We start from the raw sequence: 24,743 nt of genomic DNA on the forward strand, positions 1-24,743 counted from the left end.
ATTATCAGTGTGCATTTTGTAAGCTTCCATCTGTTTTTTTTACGGTTATTGTAAGGCACACTGACTGACAAAAAAACCCCAAAACATACGACTGACTCCAAAAATCTCAGGCGACTTACGGGTTTCTGAGTGATAGTTCGACTCGTCGACTTTCAGGGGGCAGCCCCACGTCAGAATGACCTCAGCCTGGGAGAATGTGTGTGCGTGTGTGTGATTAGAAAAGGCTCTTCAAAGTGGCCTTTGTAACAGTGAGACGTCACTGTATAACCAGATAGACACTGTGGGAGGAGAAAGGCTTTCTGTGTCTGCTTTGCCAACGTAGCCAGTTGTGTATATTTGCGTAGGGCAGCTGACACACACACACACACACACACACACACACACACACACACACACACACACACACACACACACACACACACACACACACACACACACACACACACACACACACACACACACACACACACACACACACACAGGTTCCTCTCACCGTGTTGTTTCTATTGGTTGTGATGGTCACAACAAGCAGCCCAACAGCCCATCGTCACTGCCACTAGCGCTATTCAACCCTCAAATTTGGAGAATCCTTACAGGGTTTTCCATGGCGGATTAATGGCATAACTCAATACATCTACCAACAGGGTCAAGCGACAGCCAAACAGCTTCTGAGACAGTATTGATATTAAGAGCAATAGACTGAGCAGATATTCTGGAGGAGACACCTTAGAGCAGAGAGAACTTTTAGTCAGACGCTTTCATATGTGTATGGTGAGCCCTGTGTCAATAACACCTATTACAAGCCATTTTATGTGTATGTTTAGTCACTCATACAATTATGGGCATTTCAGACCTGGAACAAATCATATGGTAGTCACTTTGCGCTTATTATGATAAGGTAAAGATCACTGCGGCACAGATTAACTGAATTGGCTCGAGTTGGGAGTTTGTTTTTATGACCCACCCGACCACAAGCTGGAGGTGTGAGGAATTTGTTTGCAACCATCGCACATGCTACTGTACAAACACACACACACAAAATGTCTGACAAATTACAGCGTGGTTATCAGCTGTGCCAGGCCAAGCTTGTGTTCAAGCCCAGACAAGGCCAAAAAAACACAACAACATGGAACTTACTCCAGAACCACGTCCACTTTCTCTTTAGGTCTGTCGGGTGGGTAGTAGGCAAAGAAAAGCCTGGGGGGAGGCGCACACACACACTACACGTTGTTCTGCCATCACATCTCCTCAGTAGCAACTAGCAAACAGTCCCTATGGCCAGTCACACACACACACACACACACACACACACACACACACACACACACACACACACACACACACACACACACACACACACACACACACACACACACACACACACACACTATTAAAGCCTTAATTCTGCCCTTCAGCCCAACAGCCATATTAGTATTCCATGGTGGCTCACTTTGAGTTAAAAACAATTAGGCTCCTTTTTCATGCTTCAGGAGCCACATGGTCACCTGCGCAACTATGCCTGGGTAAATGTGTGTGTCGGTATTTGGGGTACTAAGACCAATGGCGAAATGGAAGGGACTTTCACTACCATACACTCTCCTGACCGCTAGCACCGATCCTCATGGTGGTCGTCACATGACTCTTCCGCCTCCTCTTCCTCCATCAAGCTGCTCTTTCAGTGACTCCTCTGTGAACTTCCTGCTGTTGCGCGTACATCCTCCACTCCCAATGACATAGGGAAGCTATGAGGGCCCAGGCTAACGTCCTTCCCCAGTCTGTCAGTTGAATTGCCCGGCTGGATACCTGAGGCACCGACCCCTGCTTTGCCTCTTTGCCACTGACCTTTAGACTCAGTACCGACATTCCTCTCTCCCCTCATCCCAGCAGAACGCAGAGCCGAAACTGGCTTATATGCCGATTTTGCTCAAGTAATGTCACCAGAGATAAAACCGTGAAAAAAACAAGGCAGAAACTAAACTTTCAGGGTATTTATCAAACTGATGATTGTTGAAACATTCCGCTGCATGAGATACCAATGTTTCATACTCCATACTCCTGTAAGCATTGTGCCAAATGTTTTTTAAGCTTCTGTATGCAGTAGAGAGGTTGTCAATTCTGTTATCGAAAATGACATTTTGAAAGTATTATTTACGAACTGGTATTGAAGTTATGGTATTTGTATTATTACCGGAAAATGCACTTTTTAATGATTCCTTGGCTGAAGCGACAAGCAAATGCACTGGACGATTTGGACTTGATGGGAACACTCGGGGACAATATTCCCATAATCACAATGTATCATTCGCAGTTAATGCCACTTGAAAATGGTTTAAAGAACACTTGGAAAATGCCCATTTCCAGCTAAAGCTTTATAATGGCTGGGTAAATTCTTGCTATTTGTTCTATCCAAATGAATGAGATATCTGGCAATAATAAAATCTCTACCGTAAAATAATTTCCAGTGCTATATCCACTACAAAATCTCAGTGCAAACCCTAATGCAATATCAATCTCCTTATTACAACCACAAATGGTTCCTTCATCTTGACCATTAGGAAGTTGACATAACACATCGACACTAGGGGGACATATTGAGAGACACATTCGATAACTATTTCTGGTTCATCAAGTTCTGCTGGTGGCCATCACAGTGGGACGCCGTAGTATCCCAGGGCGCACCTGTCTGCGTCCGGGGATACGACGGTGGCTAAGAGGCGAGGGCCTGGCACCAAACACAACTGGTTGACAAGCTTAATCTCAGTCTTCCCTTCTTTTCCTCATCCAACTTCCTTTCAGCTCATTTAATCGGCCACCTTTGTTCTTTCAGAAAGATATTCTTGGCATCTTCTGATTTTTTGTGCTTTATTTCCCCCTCACATTCTGAGTGTCACTCTCTCTCGGGTTGTTTTTGTTTTGGCGGAAGGGCAATAATAATAATAATGATACGGGCAATAATAATAGCACTAAAAGTGGTACAGTAGAGGCAGCGGCAGTGATGGAGAGAATAACACTTACTTTCTTACACTACACGTTGTTCTGCCATCACATCTCCTCAGTAGCAACTAGCAAACGGTCCCTATGGCCAGACACACACACACACACACACACACACACACACACACACACACACACACACACACACACACACACACACACACACACACACACACACACACACACACACACACACACACACACACACACACACACACACACACTTCAGTAAGCTATTAGTGCCTACTCACCCACCAGGCAAAGAAAAAAGAGACTTTCCTTTTGATATAATTTCAGCGCTTTTGACACATCCGCCCAGGCTGCTGGCAATGTAGTTAATGTCGGCCTTGAGAAGAATGTGTGGAGCCAAAACTTCTCTGCAGCAATTTGGAAATGAAGACGCAAGGATCAAACGACACTTCTAACAGTTTAACTGCTAGAGCTAACAAAATACATATTTTTTTGATTCTTCGATTATTTTTGGGGTTTCATTTATACTATATCATGAAAATAACACCAAATAAGGCGATAGGTGTAAACTAACTGTATGGTGAATACTCAAAGCAGAAATTTGTGTTAATGGTGATAGGATAGGAAGGAGTCCAAAGCTAACTTTTTATTCGAATGTTTATAAAAAAAAAAAAATAGCACATAAGAAAATCTTACACGGTGCGTCAATATCTTTAATTACTAAAAATAGTTTTGATAATTGCCAATACTAAGCCCAAACAAGAGTTTACTTGTTGTGTGGTGCACTGACAGATTGAGTCAGACAAACCAGGTTGGGTTGGAGAGCGGGTAACACACACACACACACACACACACACACACACACACACACACACACACACACACACACACACACACACCTCCAAAACAGTAATCATTCTTTTCCCACTGCACTGTAACACCTTTGTCCAAACCCAAAATCAACTGAAAAACAAATGACCTAAGCATGACTCAAGGAGACAGGTGCACTTCAAATTACAGTACCTTCCAATGAGTTTGGATGATTTTAACAAAATACAGTGCAATATTACAAACACTAAAATGAAACTACAAAAAACAGTCAGACAAAAGTCAGCGATCAATATACTGTAACTAAATTACCTCTAAATGCCCAGAGGATGCTTCAGCATGCCAATGTGTGAAACGACCACCCATGAGCGAACCTACAAAACCATTCTATAGACCCTTTACGTCATTGAGATAGAAAGATTTACACCATTTATACCTGTTTCGAGGAGGCCAGGCGTATTCTCTGGAGCGGTCGCAACTTTGGTCCTCATAAGTGACGACTCGGTCACACACAGGGGGGGGTACAGTGTGGGCGACCCATTGGCGCTACCCCGCGTTCCCTGACCCGGTAACAACTCAAGTCTCGGCGTCTGAGCCGCATATTAACGCAACGCTGAGGAGGACAGAGAGTGTCAGAGAGAGGAGTGAGATCAGCTCTGCGGCGTCCCTCGTCCCTGCTGTTACAATGAGGGAGAGAGAAAGAGGGGAGAGGGCTATGACTTCTATGAGAAAGTCTGTCCCACACACAACATTCCACAGCCCAACACAAACAAAACAACAGGCCCCATTGAAGACATCAGACAGAGAGGGAGACAGGGATAAAGAGAAAATGGTAAGAAGGGGGGAAAATATAGGGAGATGAGAGACTGGCAAAGCGAAGGACATTGAATGTGGGGCGGATTAAGGTGCCGGGGTAAAGGGAGGGAGGGCTCTACAGTAAGTGTTTCACTCGCATTTGCCCCTAAAAATAGATGTGTGGGAACTAAAAAAATAAAAAGATTTACCCTTACAACCTACTAGGGGTGTCACGATTGCTAAAATCAATCAAAATGAGCATTCGATTTTGAAAGCACAATCAGGATTTGCGTTTCTGTGGCTAACATTGTGTGACACGGTCGCCATATTGGGGCGGTCAAGATCCGCTGGGAAACAAATGCAGTGTGCACTAGGGGGCGTCGACTGCGGCTCGCCCAGCTCCTAACCAACTTCCATGAAATTTGGCTCTGAGTTAGAAGAGCTCCGGTCGGCTACAGAGGGTCTGCTGCGCCGCATCCCTAAATGCACACTGCACCCGTCCAACTGGCACTAGGGCTGCAGGACCGAAATTCAAATAGAATTAGAAAAAAATAACAAAGTTTAATATAAGTGTATCCAGCTTGTTGCACATTCAGGAGAAATATTCCCATAGCAGTGTGTGAAGTGCGCATCGGCTGAGACGCACGAGCGCGTCTCCCTCTCCTCCAGCGTTTCACTGTGTGTACAAGGGAGAGTGCGCCTCCAGACCAGAATGTCCAGTGATTCAGACGTGCCGATGAACGTGGGAAATAAACCCGGCCAATAAATCATTTTAATTTTAAATGTTCAAATAAAATTATTGAGTTACTTATTGAAAAACAAATCAAGACAGGATTGTCCAACAATGGCATAGTCAGTGCTGAAAAAAATACATACTGTATGTTTAAAATGAAAACTGAATTGTGACACCCTTGCCACCGACCGTAACCCCCCCCCCCCGGCTCAAGGCGTTGCCATGGCTGGAGTTCGAAAAAAACATCATGTTCGGCAAATATTGTGCCGGGCGGAAACAGGCGGGCAACACGTCGTCCGCGTCAGGCAACCCGTATCCGAAAAGGGATAGCGTAGCAAAACATCTCGCGATGGCATATCTAGTGCAGAGGTCTGAACCTGTTGAGACAGGAGAAACAATCGGACACGGTGTCAGCAGCCTTGGAGGAGTCAAGTGCTGCTCTCTGAGGAAAAGAGGAGGCAGCTGAAAATAGAGATAAACATCGCATACTTCATTGAGAAAGCCCAATTTGGGCGGCATATCAGACTCCACAAAATAAAAGTGGACTTGAAATGAATCCCCACATACGACAATGATGTAGGATGTGCAGAGAGGATAGATCAAATTGCTGACATAATGAGAGAGAGCCCGTCAGTGAAGCTAAAATCCGTGAAGTATCTAGCCGTTCTTATCGACTGAGACGTTGATATATCCAACACTGAGTGCAAGATTGTCTACATGCACTTGTTGGATGGGAAGCCACTCAATCTCCTGCTTTGACAACAGAAATACAATTTTAACACTTTTATTGTGTATTTATTTACTCTCTAAACAGATAAAGAGGGACATAGAGAATGCATTCTTGTGTATTCTGCCATTATCTCTCAAAAATGTTTGAGGAGCTATCCTCACTGAGCCTCACCCTGCAAAGGAATGACCTGACCCTCCCCCAAGCCAAATCAGAGTTGAGGAACATAGTGACCAGACTGGAAGCACTCAAGTTTAGGGCAAAGGCAGGAGGCATGCTGGAGAAGATCCAGACAATGCTTGCTTAGCAGCAGGGTGACGAGGAGTGTCCATGTGTTAGTGTTAGAGTTTGTTCGGATGTAGGATAAATCAATGATTAAGACGGATTCTCAGTGTGGGAATCAATGTATTCATTGCACAACAGAACGATCTGAGAATAAGGAAGGAAATGCAGTGGAGAGGTCTTCAAAAAAACATGGGAGACATGGGAAATAGGCCAGACATTTCCTTGTGTGGGCGTCTTATTTCTGTTAAGGGGAATAACACTGAAGGGGAATCAGAAAGGCTCCGCAGACCTCACCAATCCCCAGCTGACGCAGCACATGGAGGCAGAGTCTTTGAGTGCTAAACCCTGACCAGGCCAGGCTTCACACCTTTGGGGACGGTGTGGCAGACCTGGTGAGGCATTTGAAGGAGCCTCTAGAGAGGTAAGGATTTACTTGACACCGCATTGCCATATTCAACAATATTATGTTCGCATATTTACGAACTGACTTGCTCTGTTCAATCCTGCTGATCAGGGTGCAACATGTCTGTCATCCAGGATGAGTGGCAGGGGCTGAAGATCCCGGTCAGCCACAATTTCAAGGACAAGTCCTACAGTGGCCTGTGGGAGGACCATGCTGACAAAGGACCCCTTCAGGCACGGTTACAAGGTAGGACAACAATACGGAGTGGTTATGTATTGTATACTTCTATGGTTGGCTTTCATAAGTTAATGGTAAGAGTTGAAATTAAATTTGAAAGATATATTTTCCCTAGAACATGGAGTGTAGTTGGTGCAGCTTAGGCTGGTGCTGCCCATTTCAGCCGCCCAGTGTGAGCGAGGCTTCTCTGCACAGAACCGCATTAAGAATTGGAAAAGAAGATGCCTTGGGGCCTCCACCACCCAAGACCTGACGAGGATCAGCCTGGAGGGGCCTTCTGTCGAGGAGTTTGATCCCACTCCTGCCGTGGACCGCTGGCTGACCCTCTAAGCGTGCCAGACGGCCAACATAAAAACGCAGCTGGACAACCGATATGCTTTGCGTCTAGTAGGCATGGGCCAATGTGTGATTTTGGTGGTATGTGCTATCTCACACACACACACACACACACACACACACACACACACACACACACACACACACACACACACACACACACACACACACACACACACACACACACACACACACACACACACACACACACACACACACACACCACTGTGCTCCTGAATTTATTTGTGTGGTCCTAGTTTTTTCCATTGAGGAGCACATGTACTCATTGGGGAAAAAGGAAGCGTACAGCCCTGGGAGAGTGGGGGAGGGACAGGACATATTCATGATGAACAGTTTCCATTAAATCTCCATTATGAAATGGATGTGGTGTACCATGAAGATTCATATTGATGTGGCATATCTGATGATTGCTTGGGGGAGAGAGAGTCACCCACGAAAGGGGGAATTGTGTGTCTGCTATCGGGTTCGGTAATTTCTCAGTTTGCGACTGAGAGGTTGTCATGTGCTTCTGGGGTTGTAGTGCGTGCGTGTGCGCTCGCGTAATTAGAGTCCAAAGGTCATATCAAATAAAAATGTGAACTGGCACCATTAGTAATTTCCAGACAGGCATACCCCAACTCTCCTGTACTTATTATCTGATTATGTGCCTCTTTCTCTCTCCCTCTTAGACTCTGTTAATCCGTCCATCCATCTCTCCTTCCTCTTCATCTCTGTGGCCACTGAACCACAGCCAGTGTTCTGCTATCAGATTGGCACAGCGGAAACTGTGTAGGCGAGCACTGGCACAGAGACAAGGCGCAACTTAAACTAGCAGACCAGTGGTAAAATCTATATTTAAATTCGACACCCAGTCCCCTTACCATGGTATAGCTTAAAGTCTGAGACTTACTGTGACCATGAAAGGTACTCTGAAGATGTACCGTTTCAAACACAGGGTATAGCGTAGAGTTAGGTTTAATTATTTTTTAATGACATTAATGACACTTATTTTATGACACTTAAGACTAAGGAGTAGGGTTCTAAAAGATCTGAAATTTTGACTCTGAAGAACTAGACAAATTTTGACAAAAATACTACATAAATCCAAATGATAGACTAACGACTTTTAAAGGTCAAATATTTGTAAAACGGAATTGAAGACATTTTAAGACACACTTTAAGACTTGTTTTTTTTTTTTTACAGACTACCCTTTGGACACGTGGGGTATCCAAACGCCAAAGAATTTAATCAGCGTTTCCCCCGGGTGACCAATCAATATCCAATCAGTGGTCACTGGGTAACAGAGCAGCATTGGGGAGTCATATTACAATATAATTCAATGAAAAAAAATCAACAACATCCATTTAAATCTGGTTTGAACACAAGCTAAATCGGGCGTCCCAGGGGAGAAACTGTCTGCCAAGACAGGTGAAAACCGCAAGAGTTAGAAATTAGTGCTTGTTGAAGTGTGAGGGCACAGATGCTCATACAGTCACAATGGCCCACACTGAGGTAATTTCTCCCTTTCCTACTTGCTCTGTGACCTCTGACCACAAAAAAAAAAAACACCCAACCACACCCACACATCTCTCGCCCGGTGTGAAAACACCCACAACCACAGACAGTCATAGTCCACACACATTGACGAAAGAAACTCTTGAAGCTTGAGATTTCAGTGAAACTAACTTTGACTTTAATTTACTTTATCAAGCGACCGGTGACCGCTCTACAATTAGCGGAAAAGATCCATTATTAGCGTCCCGCTAGTTACAGCACCCTGACAGAGACCAAGGTACCATTGACAAGACAGGACAGGACGAAGCAGGTGACTTAAAACAACAGTCCCCATTTTCAGAAATCATTAAACTGCTGCTCAACGGACCTGGTGATTCAAACAAACAGTGGAAGCTGAAGAAAGACCGAGAGGAAGCTGGTGAATGGAAAAAAGGGTGAAGTTGATTTACTGTGAGCAGAGAATAATCTGATCTGTAATCTAATAAATCTATTGTGTGCCAAGCGACTATCAGATACCGGAATATTCTGTTCCCATAGTCAAGTCAAGTCAATTTATCTTTATTTACCTTCATTCGGATCATGGTGCACGGAGCGTAGCTGCTTCAAACCCCTTTCTGCTTTCCTTCATATTCCTTTCCACTCTTTTATATTGTGGATACATCCAAATACTACATGGAGTGTCAACGCAAAAAAGTTGCTAGCCTCGTACGGCATTTTGAGTCTGATGTAAACTCCGCAGCGTCATCGCATCAGGACCTGCCTCCTGCATGCTCCACTCAGGCGCTACCCCTGGCCTAAACCAAACTGAGTATTTACAGTAGGAGTAAACACATCTGACACAAACAACCTCCTGTGGTGTGCTTCATGTGTGGAAAGGGCAACGCAGGACAATGTCCACAGCTGATTATCTGGACATCTTAAGGAGTTCATGTGCAAAAGCAGCTTGAGTTGCAGTAGTCCAGCTGGCATGAAATGAGGGCATGAATTACCGTTCTCTCATGGACAGAGAGAAATGGCTTGGTTTTTGAACTGTCAGAGTTGGAAAAAGCTTCCCGTTACAGAGTTGATCTGCCCGTCGAATTTGAAGGCAGAGATGAACAAGACCATGTTTTTTTACATATTGATTAATGAAGGAAGATAGTGGTTAATGTTGTCGGGGAGGGGGGGAGCAAAATAGAACAATCAGTTTTATTGTCATGTACCATGAAAATGTTTTTGGACATCCAGGATTTTATATCTTTAAGGAACAAGGATTTTAGGGAGCAATTCTGATTTGGTTTTAGTGGGGGAAGAACTGGGTATCGTCTGAGTAAAGTTGAAAAGAGATGCCGTGTTGCTCGTTAGACCAAACAACGAGCAATAGGTATGCAACCACACTGACCCTGGGCCCGAATTACCTAGACCCAGGACAGGTGTGGCTGCTCAAACCACATCATCCCCAAACCACAGTTTGATCACAATTTAAGTTAAGAATATGCTAGAGGATTGACAAGCTTTCTAGCACCACTGTGCTGGAAGACGGTGATGTGATTAAATTCTCGTCTGTCTGGCGTCAACAAGGACAAGGAACAGAGAAAAGAAAACAAAAAGAAAACTGGTTGTCCCTCTGGGAGTTGAAGAGGATAGAAATTGGAATAATGTGGTTATCAGGGGGCAACTTCGGCATATTGCTTGCATTTGTGTGTGTTATGTTGTGGGCGGATTATCTGTTCTCTGCCTGTCACCACCCAAATTAACTGGCATTTGGTTCTAGCTTAAAGCTTTGGTGTGACTACAGAGGACTGCTTCATGAGGTGTGAAACTACCAACAAATAGCCACAAGGACTAAAAGGTAGAAAAGAGAAATCTGAACCACAGACGGCTCTAAACTTCCTGTGTAACAGTGGTATGTAATATATATATATATAAACACACACATACGTATGTATACACACATACCCAAACCATATACATATGTGTATATATACATATATGTATGCGCGCACACACACACGCATTCTCTGTAGTTTTATCTCGTGTTTCTGGCTCACGCAGGTTCAAAAAAATAATAATAATAAATCACACACACACACACACACACACACACACACACACACACACACACACACACACACACACACACACACACACACACACACACACACACACACACACACACACACACACACACACACACTTTAAGCACTTGGCATATATTTTGAATAATTGAGTGAGGTTCATTTCTCGAACAGCTCCCTTGCACAGGAGAGGGAGCGAGAGAGAAAGAACTTGAGAAAGGAAGAAACAGATCCTTTCAATAATGCAGAGTGGAGATATAGTAAACTGGCAACTGTGCCATTCAGCGTTTAGAGGAGAAGGCTGCGGTTTGGCAGAGGAGCAGAGGCTTCTGTCCGACTCGTCATTAATCCAAACCTCTCTTCTCCTCACTACGGACATAGCCGCACCGGGCGGGATGCCAGCAGACACTGCCAGGCTTAAGGCTTGGACATCAGCCCCAGGCCTGGGCAGCCTGCCTGCCCAGAAGGCATGCTGTTGGAAGGGGTCTCCGTGTGTGGCTTTCTTAATAATAACATTACTTATTACTTATATAGCCATTAACAATTCAATTCAGTGTTTAATGATTTTTTTATGACTTGAAGTATTCATCATATAATGCTAAGCAGATGATAATGACCTATGCTTGCTGAAAGTTGCTTTTCCGTGGAAAAGAAAAAAACCTAGATCTTTCAAGCACAAACTGTATTTGCACTTATGTTTTCTTTATTTTTGCACAACACCTTATATGTCCATGTTAGACCTGGAATCATCTGACAAGTTGACATGTGTTCTAAGCCCATGATGTAAGCCAATGATGTAAATCACAAACAGAAGTGCAGGTACCACTTACAAATTTTCTCCGACAGGTATTGCACAACTATTAGGAATCTGCACCGTTCTACATTCGTCATTCAAGAACTGTGCTCCGCCCTAATCACAAGACACATTCACACCACGACCTTGCACAGATATCACACCTTTGCACTGAGTCAGAACATTGTGTATGTGTTAGGGATGTTATGTTCGTAGACGTGCCGGAGGAATTCAACCGATTAGTCGCTGTTGGGTTGGGTGGAGTGGGGGGGGTGCTTTTGTGTCATTCAGTGGAAAACCCCCCCCCCAAAAAACAGTAATAAATAAATAAATCTAAACTAAAAACAGATGGACATGGATCGCGCTCCACCATTTTGACGAATGGGAATGTAGGCTCAAATAAATAAATCTATTAGATTAATTAGATATTCAGCTCGAGCGTGGTTTTACCCACCAAGATGGCATCTGACAGTGCGAGATGATGACAAAGCTCGCTATGCGGCTCATATGTGCGATGTGCGTGCATTATGGGACAGGACAGGAGGCAGTTGACATCGCAGGCACAAAAAAAGGAAAAAAGATCTCTACCATGGGCCCGCCTTGGGATTCATTCTAAGAATTCAGAGGCGGGCCCATCATACAGATTTTTTTGGGCAGCGGCAAAACTCCTGCTGCCAACACTGCCACGTGCACACGCACACTCGGCTTCCTCTCCCACACCGCCACGTGCACACACTCTTCTCCCCCACTTGAAAAACAGTTCATTTTTTATTTTGTACGTTATTTTATTTTTATTTTTTTTTTAATGTAAAAAAAAATAATTAAAACAATTTTCGATTTACATTTTACTGTTGACACGGAGGACCTTTTGACAGTCGGTCGATAAGTCAACACATTTCAACATCCCTAGTATGTGTGTGCAGTGTATCTATGGTCACGGCCATTGGTCAGAGTGTTTCTTTCACAGGATTGACAGAAAGGGACTTAAAGGACCAGCGTGTGAGATTGACGCCTGGGCCACACCAGAACTGACACGTCAGCATCGTGAAAGCGGCACAGCAACACTTTTAATATATATTACATATTAAATATAATATATATTATTTAATAATATTGATTCATATGTAAGGTCACACCAAGTAGAAGCGCCAGTGTCACGAAAGCAGCATGGCGCGAGGCTCCTAAATCCTTCGCTTTTACACAAAGCGTAAACTGGAGTGTTGATTCACATAGAGGTCCATTCAAAAGATGCATTTCATGAAAATATTGTATATATATTTTTGAAATGTACAATATATCCATTGCGTGTTTTTCTACATTTAATAATCGAACTGCAAATAGCTGATAACAAATTTTTTTTAGAAAACACTATTACAGAAACAGCTCAATAAATACACGTATTTAGATTGTGGATCTCTCGTGCATCCTCCTCCGGTTAATGGAATGAACCCACCGCTGCCATCCCTGGCTTCTCCCTCGGACCCACTGAGAACCGCCACCACAGTCCTCCTGTCAATCGTGGCATTGTATTTATAGATTATTACTCATCCCAGCAATAAAATGCGTTCAAGCCAGAAGCTGCTGCGTGAAATATAAACAAACTCAAACTAATCCAACTACGCTAATGAACAGACTCCAAATGCGAATAAAATTGAAAGTAAAAAGGTTGAAAACGAAAGCAAAGATTCACTTGATTCACAATTTGAAGTTTAAAGTCTCGAGAGTGATGCTACTCAAGCTTGTCATAGATGAAGTGAAGTCGAACCCGCTGACGACGTCGCTCCTGGTGTGGCCCAGGGGTTAGTGGCATCTAGTGGTGAGACTGCAACCATCTGAATACCCTTCCCCTCAGCCTCCACTTTCGAGCATGAAGGAGGCTGTGAAAGTCGCTAAAAAACGTGAAAGGCCCTCTCTAGAGCTAGAGTTTGGTTTGTCCGTTCTGGGCTACTGTAGAAACATGCCGGTGCAACATGGTGCAAGTTTACGATAATACAATTCTTATTTTCATGGGATAATACACTGATTAAATACTTATGAATATTCTATTCCATTTTTGCAAAGTGTCCGTTCCGCTAGATGCCACTAAATATTACACACTTGTCCTCTAAGAGAAAGAAGAAAAAAAAAAAAAAAAAAAAAAAGGTGGGGTGGGGGCATGGGTCGATACAGAAGCTCAAACTCTCCACACTGCTCTCGGTTTGAGTGGCTACGCCTTTGGCAGTGATTACATGCGGTGACCGACTGCACTAGAATTCGCACATCTGTCATCAAGTCAAACGCAGCCAAGCCACTCTCAGACAGATCGAGAAGACAGAGGGAGACGGGGGTGGGGGGGACTGAGGAGGAGAGAAAGAGCCGGAATGTGATCCAGAATGTGGGGCAAAGACGAAATTAAGTATAGTAGAATTAAGTACAGATGTACAGACATTCGCCCCGATAGACCAAAGAAATAGAGAGCTAAACTTCTGCAGTTTGGTTAAATGATGACAAACCCGACTGGGAGAATAAACTGTAACGGTAAACATTGAGGAAGATAACACGTCCGTTTTCCAATTAAGAGGAAGCGCTGCTTGGAAAAAAAAAAAAAAAAAAAAAAGAGAGGTGAGACATTATCCATTATACGAGCAGGGTTTGGACTTAAAATGTCAGAGCAGGAACGTAAAACCATCAAAACTGTAAATTGTGTTGGACGACGTGTGTGGAAGCGGTGTGGTGGTACAGTGATGTAGAACTTTAACCCCTGTGCCTCAAATGATACTGTGATATAAATCTCGGGTGTTATATATTTACCTCTGGCTTGAGGTGAAAAAGTCAGGCTGATGGACAGGAGGAGAGAGAGTGAAGTTCTGGTTGAGTTGACATAGAGGAAGTGGCTGTTTGTTAGAGTATGAACATCTGAACGATGTCTTTCTCTGCAGGGGTGACAATGAATTATTTAGCTCTCTTTCATAACTGCCCAATTGTAACATATTACTATTAGTATTTTGGGTGGTGGGGGTCGTTATGAAATAAATGATAATTACCAACTCGATATAGAGGGGGTGGTTGTTCTATTTTAAGCGCTGGAGCGCTGGAGTGAGATGCCACCAATCTGTGGCTGCTTTTCCTATGGCAGAGAATGCAGCTTGTACTTGTGGCCAAAAATACGAAAAAAAATATAACAAGGGCCCTTTCTCAATCTGCGTTCTTGTCTGTACTTGTGGACTTGTGAAACGTCATCATTCGCAGCCCAAGTACTGTTCCAATTCAAAGTACGAATCAAGCTAAGTCCAGTCCAAATGCCCGGATGTGGACTTGCTCCGCTCATTTTATCGAGGATGCATCGGTGGTGACTTGTGTGAACTTGGGACAGCCAAGTATCCCAGAATGCATTTCGCACCAAGCAGTGGTAATGGTATTGGTCCGTGGGGGACTTGTGCTCCCAAGTCTCAACTACCTAGTCCGCAAATCCGGACTTCGCCTTACTTGGTATTGAGAAACGGCCATTGTCTGCATAGAAAACACAGTTTGAGGCTATGGGGCATGGATCGTCTAATCAGGACTCAGGGTCAGTGGGCATCACAGAGCGGGGCATTACTTCAGGGGCCCTGATCGCTTCGCAACCCATCATCCCGCAGAAACTAAACACGCCTCTGCTCAGCGTGCAAATAAACACACACACAATCCCATAACAACATAACTATTACAGTAGAGGTAGCGACAGAATCTCCCTCTTTCTGGAACTTCAACCTCATTCCACAGTGACTGAACCACACACTCACACAAACACAGACGTGTGTGTACTACATGAAAATGACATGAAAACACAAGTTCATGAACATGCACAAAATGAATGGGGATCACACACACACACACACACACACACACACACACACACACACACACACACACACACACACACACACACACACACACACACACACACACACACACACACACACACACACACACACACACACACACACACACACACACACACACGTACAGACCTCCGAATCTGGCTGCTGCCCTGCGCCGTGATGGGGACACCAGCTCCTTAACGATCTGGAGCACCTGCATGCTTGGGGGGTGGGGGGGGGGTTACAGCAGGATAGGGGCGGGGGTCCACTGGTGCCCTGGCACCACCCACACCCTCACCCCTTCCCCAGCTCCTCCAACTTCTCCTCCAGATTCATCCCTTTACATCCATAACGATGAGCTCCCTGGCTCCAGGTGGCATCCAAGCTGGGTGACAGTGGTGGTTGCAGCTCCTGCACAACTCCTTTCTCTACAACATCAGTCTGCTTTTACAGAAGCTCTTTTTTTTTGAAGGGGAGGGGGTCAGACGCTCAGTTTCTTCTCAATTTACCAGGACTGCTGCTAGTATCCGCATCCTTCTTCTCCTCCTCTGTGTTGGTGGCAGTGGTACCAAACGTGAAAGAACACTTTCACTCTCTCTCCACGACAGCCACCCCTCCCCGCCCCACCAACCCCTAAGTGCTCAGATGTCCTTACGCACTTTCCTGGGAGCCAGCTCACTCCACTGTCGGCGGATCAAAAGCGGCTCCAGCAGAACACACCACTTTGTGTAAAAAAAAAAAAAAAAAAAAAAAATTCCGACAGGCGCCAACCCTTGCTGAGCGCTTGACCCACTGAGAACGTCGTCTCAGGTGCAGCTGAAGGAGGATCGTGTCGGCTCTGCCACTTGGCTGCTGCTCAGAGCCGGGAAGCGTTCGCCGGCAGCGCTGCCTATGCCGAAATGATTGAGTGAGAGAGAAAGGGAGACTGCACTCTCAGCTGGAGTACTCTCACACGCTATCTGTTCGGTAGCAAGGAAAAGGCAGCTGAAAGAAAGATAGAAAAAGACAGGAAGCTGAGCAGAGAAGTCCTGTTCTGATGAAGGCTGGGCTCTCTCTCCCCCTCCTTCCCTCACTCCACGGGGGGGGGGGGGGGGGGGGGCTGGGGCTTGGACTATCGGCCCGCTTTCATTTAATTTCCCTCTTCACTTCCTCTCCCAGTTCCGCTTCAATCTCTCACTTACTTCTCCCCTGTTGCCAACGCGACGCTTCTTGAAAAACAATACGGGCGCAGGCTGGCTGAGCCGCGTGGACTCACTCCTCCTACCTGGCATTCTCTGCTCTTCTATGACCCCTCCCCCCAACAACCTCTCTTGCTCAATCATTTCCTCCCTCGACCCTCTTCAAATGTCAGAACTACAGCACGGCAAATGCTTGGGAAGCAACAAGACAGGCACGGTTTCAATGTTTGTTTTTTTTTGTTCTGTGTGTATGTGTGATGTTTTTACGGACACAGTCGGCATCTTTGCCAGACTCCGCCCTCTCTCACATCCGTAATCTCAAGCCCCTTTCCCACTTGCACCGAAAGCTGTAAATCTACTGACACTGTTCCGTATTGGCGTCATGTGGGAAAGGGAGCCGGTATCGATGTTCCGTAAATCTGTAAATTTGTTCAGTCTCTACGGAGCCAAGTCTTTATATTCTTCGATTTTATTAATTTCCATCTTAAAGATGCCACTCGTGTGCCACGTTGCTGTGCGAACTTGTGCCGCTTGTTGCTGGCCTACACCAGAAGCTCCCTTCACCAAGAGACCGGGCTTGGAAAAAGAGGTGGAGGTGATGGGTGGAAAAGTACCATGCAGTCTGTAGGAAGCTGGGGAGGGAGGGAGTGGACAGGGAGAACGTTCATTCTTCAGAGGCAGGGAGTACAGGACAGAAATTAAATGAGGAGAAGATACAAAATCTGGGAGATGCGTGACATTGCGTAGGTCCCCACACACCATGGCGCCACCCCCTGATGATGTCATTTGTTTTGATGTTATCAATAAATAGACGATTGTTTGTTAAGGTTAACATCTACTGATTAAGGAAATTCCTTTAAATTTGCATCCCTACCTTAAACAGAACAAAGATTTATCATTTCCAAACGTTTTGGAATAAATCAAATAAATGTTTATTTTTACAGTGTTAAAGAAAGCAGGCTATATTAAAACAAAATATAACAGACCATAATTGCCTGTCCAGGACATCTCTCTCTGCGACGGTTTAATCAAAAAGGTACAATTTTTTCTTCCCCCGCATTAAAAATGTCTAAAAACAATGTTATATATGTTGTTGAGTTGTGTATTTACATTATCCCAAATGTTTCCAACAAATTTCAAAGCTATGCCCATTACCCCCTCTACTGCTATAACTTCCGGGGCAACATGGGGAACACCGGATGTGACTTCAGAGTAATCTCAAAGTAACTTATTTTTCTACTCCATTATTGTTTGTATTGCTCTACTAAGCCATCGAATGCCAAAGTCTCTACACCAGGGATAAAAGTATCTGAAACACCAGAATGACAGAAGATACAAACACAGTTGAGGTGTTGTTTGAACTGGTATGTCACAAACATCTCGTGGTTTAAGTTTCATCCAAATCAATTCACACACGGAGCAGAAATGAGCAAAAAACCGACCAAATTTGACCCCAAGTATTCAGGTCGACGTGCTTGACTGACACACCACTGTAAACAAAATGAACAAGATGATATTTACAGGAAGATGCTTTATGACTTCATCATACAATGTACTATAAATGTGCAGGTTATGGGTCAGAATGTCCATTCGCAGCGTGTCGAGTGTACGGTGTAGACTCAGTCATGCTGTAGTGGTTAGAGATTACAAACGAGGCGTGTATGTATTTTTATGTATCTTCTTACCTGGTAGATGTCTGGATCTTTTAGAGTAATATTTTATCGCCATGATCCCCATTACTTTGTTGGATTAATGAAAAAAAAAAAAAAAAAAAAAACGAAATAAAAGTAGTCCTTAAAAACTAGTGACCACGACGAGTCTAATCCACTGACGCGTGCGACTGAGTCATGCTCAATCAAGACCACATTGAGTAGAGTACACTCGACTGTAGGAGTGACTGTTGTGTTCAAGATCCAGCGAGGCGTCGGAAAAATAGAAAGCCTGAATAAGTAATTACTCACAGAAATACCACAACGTTTTTAGTATTTCATGGAAATGTAACATATTGAAAATGTAATCCAAATTGTCAAATTGTGCTTAGAAGGAATTATTTTCACCGGACATTATGACCGGAGAGATTTAAATATGTTGGACGTCAACAGATTTTCACGGTCAAAAACTGGCAATTACTGGATAACAGAAACTCTGGTTTTGATTGAGGGAATAATCTTTATCAGGGTATGAAAAAGTCTTGTAGAATAAATTATAATGTTCCAGGAAGAGATCATATTGCAATAACAGAATTGCCAACAAGACAAACTATGTTTAATACAACAATCCAAATAATGTATGCTGAGCCGTTTACTGGCTGCATTGGTGTAGATCACTATGACTGTGCGTTGTATAATATAGCTATGACAATTGGTAGAGCAATTAAGAAATCATTCATGATAATGATGCATGTTTATTAACTATTTCTAGTTATACATTTGCAATTAACAAGAAGGTATGGTATGGTGGTATGCAATTGTTGATTCACATGCAAGGAACCAAATTGGGCTGCATGAGTATGACTCACCAAGTATTATTGTAACTAGCTAGTAATGAGTGACCCTTGTGAAATAAAATACATTGTGGCTGATGGTAACTGCTTCTTTGAGGCCGAGTTCAGACGGAGAAGTCACAGAGAACAAAACTGACATGAAACTCCCAGAGGAGGAACTGTTAGAAATAGTGTGCATAATAACATCCACGGATTTGACAAACAAACCTGTATACACTACGTGTGAAGTCAGGAAAACACAGACAACGACCACACCTGCCAAAATTGTATTAGATTCAAACTCTGAGAAATACAATGCAACATCAGTGGCACTCTAGAGTTGCTTTCACACATGCAATGTCAATATCTGGTCAGGTCCAGCTGTGACTGGAGTTGCCCTTTTCACACATGTAGCACACAACCAGAGATTGTCCATGTCAGGCGCGTTTACACTACCTGGGAGTACTCTGGTTTAGACGAGGGGCGGAGCCTGGGTAGAGCGCCGGTGTCTGTCCGATAATGTCTGGATAATTTCAGGTTTGTAGTGCATGTGTGAAAGTAGCTTAAGATGACTCAACTGGGCTGTGTATTGCAGCTCTAGACAGACAGCTTGAGCCAGGGCTGCGTTTTAAGGAAACTCTCAAAATTGTAACCTGTGCTGCATTTTACAAAACCCCGGAAAGTATAATCATTCAAAGAAGACCACAGGAAGTTCTAAGAACAATTGGATTAACCAACATTTTCTTTTGTGTACACACTGCATCATCGAGGAACAATCGTAATTCTTAAAACATCGTTCTTCAGGGATATTTAAACTGAACGCCAGAAGAGACGCGCAGACGTAAGTGCATGTTGATTGGTCCAGACGTTTTTTGTTTTTTTTATCCTAATGGAATCTCCCCGTAGAGCAGAGTTGACAACCACACACTGATATCACACAATGCAATCTGTGTTTTTCATTTCTCTCTTTCACTCACACTAAACACACATTCCTCTTTTTATAAAGTGGAGAGGCTCACTGTTGTTCTTTTTACTGTACTCCACCTGCACTCACACACACACAGTTTTAACCATGTTTGGATGAATAGATGTGTGCAATTTGTTAGTAGTACTTCGTGAGGCAATGCGCTTTGCTGGCCAGCCTGTAGCCAGGCCTCAGGCTCAGAGACAGCGGGGCCCAATTACTGCATTGCTGGACTTAATGGGCTGCGTGGTTGCTATGCTTTAGATCCACTGTTGCTAGGCTGGGACCTCAGTATATACTGTAGGATAAGACTGAGCGAGCGAGCGAGCGAGCGCACGCACGCGCACGCGCACACGCACACGCACATTAAAGTTATTCATTCCACATTCATTTCATACCTCTGTGGGTTTTATTCAAGGCTGCTACTATCTTGAAATGCTGCATCAACTACTTATATAGATCAATACGTGAGCCTACAGGAATTCCAAGTTGCTTTACATGTGAATAAATTCAACGTTTAATCAGGGGAGACGCAGACACGACGGAATGAGTTCGGAAAGCCATGCCAGAGAGAGAGGAAGAGGGAGAGAAAGCTGGAGAGAGTGAAAGGCAGGAGAAGAGAAGAGCCTGCAGAGATATGGATTGATCTGCTGTCAACATGGCGGAGATAGAAAAGAGTGGGTATCGACAGGTCTCTGCGTCCTGGCTTTTGCACTCTGACAGCACAGGCGTAATTTGGCTCAGGTCACACCGGGACTTTTGTCAATGCAAAATGATGCCGCCCTCACACCACCCAGATTGGAATCAGTCATGCCTTGATGCGTCACATCTATGATGTACTGCACAGGTGAGAGCACAGAGGGTCAGTTGGCTCCGCAGATAGCCGGCAGAAAGCAGAGGTGTCAGATCTGGACATGGGAGAAAAGACTCTCCACAGGTTAAAACGATCCAAAGAGCTGGCATCAGGACTCTGAGGCTATAAAGCAATCCCACAGAGGTACCAGCCCTCCCTCTCCCTTTTAATTTGCTCCCCTAATGTTGCCCTAATTTCAGCATTCAGTACAAGTTAGCGCTACAATATGTACATTAGGGGACAATATATTTGGGATGCAACGCTACACTATATGTTATGAACCGCTCGGTAGGCCACCTACAGTTTAATACACACACGTGTACTGCAGTATTACGGTATCACAGTAGTCCACCGAACACATTGGTGCAGTATATGAGCGTGGCGTGCTGTAAGGGTTTTACAGTTTTATGTTGTGTTGTTTGTTTAAGTTGCCGCCTCCTGTCACTAGAAAATGTTTCCCCCTCTATGTAAGGGATGGCCTGTGCACCTCCGTCGCCAGCAGGTGCCCTGGCTGAGCCAATAAGTTATTTTACTATCATTATTTATGAGTGAAGAATACTGTTTATACCTATTCTACACAAAAATAACTATCTTTAGAACAGTTTTCACACACACACACACACACACACACACACACACACACACACACACACACACACACACACACACACACACACACACACACACACACACACACACACACACACACACACACACACACACACACACACACACACACACACACACACACACACACAAATTACAAGCCACCACCAATTAAATGGAACCCGTGTCCCCACCCCCCACAGTAACAGTGTTACACTAATTATTTTTGGCAGACTACAATAAAAAACAAACAAAAAAACAAACAAAAATCAAACAAAAACACATTATTTTAACACCTTTTAACTTAAAAAAATAAAATAAATAATCTTAAATACAAAGATACGGTTTCGGTCCCACCTTACCGTGGCCCCAAAACTGTGATACTGTGCCCGAACCGTGAGCCCACTGTACCCTTGCATTCCTACAATATCAACCTTGCCGAAAACTTGGACATCCATGCTTGACTGGTCAGAAAGTGGTAAGGGGCTGAAATGATCAAGGCTGTTGAACTTTTAATTATATGAATACTATATAATAATAAAAAATTACCATCTGGATCGCTTTGCTATTCCTAAAAAGAATTCTAAGGTTACAGCAGAGGGCCGAACGGAGAGCAGAACTGAAAAAAGAAGGCTACAGAAAACATTTCCTTATATAATGCACAAAATTAAACAAACAAGTACAGTGTTTCCCCACAGAGTTATATTCTATTTGTGGTGGTAGCTGACCGGGTGGGGGGGGGGTTAAGAGAGTAACTGAGTGAGTGTCTCCGCATGGTGCTTTTTTGGTTTTGTTTAATGAGGAAATTGAGTAAAATAAAACATTTCTAAAATAAAAAGTTTTGATTTGCTTTATTTAGAGGAATGGGACACGCTCCCTCTCCAATGTCTCCATTACGCATTTGTGCCCCAATCGCTCCCTCAGAGGACACACAGAGGACCCAAAATGTACTTTATTTTTGATCGATATTATATTTGAGGGCAGCATGATCCATATGACAAATGAATTTTTGTAAAAAATAAAATAAAAAAACCCTTTCAAATAGACACAAGTCTATTTGAAAGGGTTTTTTTATTTTATTTTATTTTTAGAAACTGAGCCCATTTGTCCATTATTACTTTTCATATACGTTTCACATGTTAACAAATAACTGACAGTTTGTATGAATCGCAGGGCTCAAAACTAACTTTAAGAAGTGGTTGCCAGCATCAGCAGAAACTGAAAATATGGTTGCCCTTCAGTCACGTATATTTTGAGTATACGTCGGCTTTATAATGAAAGTCACAAAAGAATGTTTAAAAGCTTTATTACAGTAACCCAACAAAATTTGTAGTTTGTTTTATCTGATAATTTTCTGAGTGTTTCTGAAGATTTGAATCTTCAGAAGGAGAAGATACACAAGTCAAGACAGACTAAAGCTGTGATAACTCCTCTAGTCACACTTAGCCTGTGTGTCTCTCTCTTACACCCTCATGCTCACACACAGACAATAGGAATTTCAACAGTCCTGTTTGCCCCCTCATTGTTAACAATTGCAAATTGTAATTTGCATCTCTCCATTAAAAAGTAGCACTCCAACAGATGAGGTCTGAGCCATGCTCATTATTAATGCTATCTGTCCACAAAGATAAGAACTGCTTATTTTATTGTAACAGCAATATGTTGACAAATTCGCCCAAATTGACTAGGAGGAAAAAAAGACTAAAACTAAAGAAATTTCTTGTATATTTTTTTATTTAAGGTAGTTTTGTAAGTACACAATATTGTTTGTTTTGTTTTTTTTCTGTCTGGTTTTAACTAAAATGTCCCCCCCGCACCTGGTTTTAGTTCACTGTACAGGGATGCACATGTATGGTGAGAAAAGGTCTGAAATATACTTGTGGTGGTAGCTGACTGTTTTCAGTATTCCCATGAGCGCATCACAGTTTTCCGAGCCCGTGAACACAGCATGGCTTTGGAGCACTTTCAACTGGAGACTAAAGCCATTGTCTTAGTTCTAATGTTATACCAGAGAACGAGGCCACTAGTTAATCAACAGAGGATGCCGTCATTCTCTTGGACAGATTAAGAAGAAGGAAAAAAAATGGGTCGCCGCACATACTTACAAAACATACTACACTACTCGATACTAAGATAACATACTGAGATCGGACTTTAATCTCCAAAGTGTTACTGTAAATAAACCAATAATAAGTTAGAGCTAGACCTGCTGAATGTCTGATCTGCCCTGTAGCTTGTCAGTCGCACCAAATCATATTAGCCCCCTGAGACTCCACAAATGTCCTTTTTGTTATTCGTTCAGGTTCATCTAGTTCCTTGTCATTTGAATCAATTTGCACATTCGTTTGTGATACTGACAGGTTAGTTATAACAATTCACACCACAGTCAAACAACTTCATTTGCTTCTCCATTGTCTCTAGGTGCATGTGAGTAAACGCACCTACCCAAGTACAGCTTTCTGGTTCCGACTTTAACAGAAATATTTAAATATCACTAATTCAAAGAAATGATTTATTTTGGGGTGCACGTTTTGCTGTCCCTATTTTTTTATGTTAAAAAAAGGGTTGCCAACGGGGGCAACCAGAGGCCACGAAATAGTTGCCAATTGACTCTGGTTGCCGAGTGCAGGCGGCCAGCCATTACGGTTGAGCCCTGGAACCAGATAATAATGATAATACCCGCATTACCGCTAACACCAGACATTTTACAATGGGGGGGGGGGGGTGCGGGGCGCCAATTACAGATGGAGGGAGACAGGTCCTGAATATGGTCTTCTATAGCCTCCTCTCCTCCCGTGACTCCGCACCCTGCTGCGACACTGCTGTGTGCGCACGAGCAAACACTTTCACAGCTCCCGAAAAGGTATGATAACACGCTTAGTATTTTACAAATTTGGGAAAAAAAAAAAAATTTGATGAATGTTGGTGCTGATGCGTGAAAATTAACTAAATGGGTTGTGTTTCTATAAAAAATAACAGAGGCGGTGTATGCCTGAACACCGTGTAAAACCAGTAACAGTGGCAACCCTAATGGAGCTATAACGATATAATGGAGAAATAAAGATAAAATGGAACAAAACACATCATATGGCCAGCTATAGGAAGTTCTTAAATCCTGTGCAATACGGCATTACTATGCAAAAGTAA

At 43.5% G+C, this 24,743-nt stretch overlaps 1 protein-coding gene across 1 annotated transcript in view; it reads right to left on the bottom strand.

Annotated features, from left to right (window-relative positions):
• The window catches only part of usp6nl (USP6 N-terminal like), a 70,779-nt gene that overhangs the window by 27,065 nt on the left and 18,971 nt on the right, over positions 1-24,743 (bottom strand). The window lies entirely within an intron of this gene.

Source organism: Zeus faber (genome assembly GCF_960531495.2).
Source record: "Zeus faber genome assembly, chromosome: 21".
NCBI classification, from domain to species: domain Eukaryota; kingdom Metazoa; phylum Chordata; class Actinopteri; order Zeiformes; family Zeidae; genus Zeus; species Zeus faber.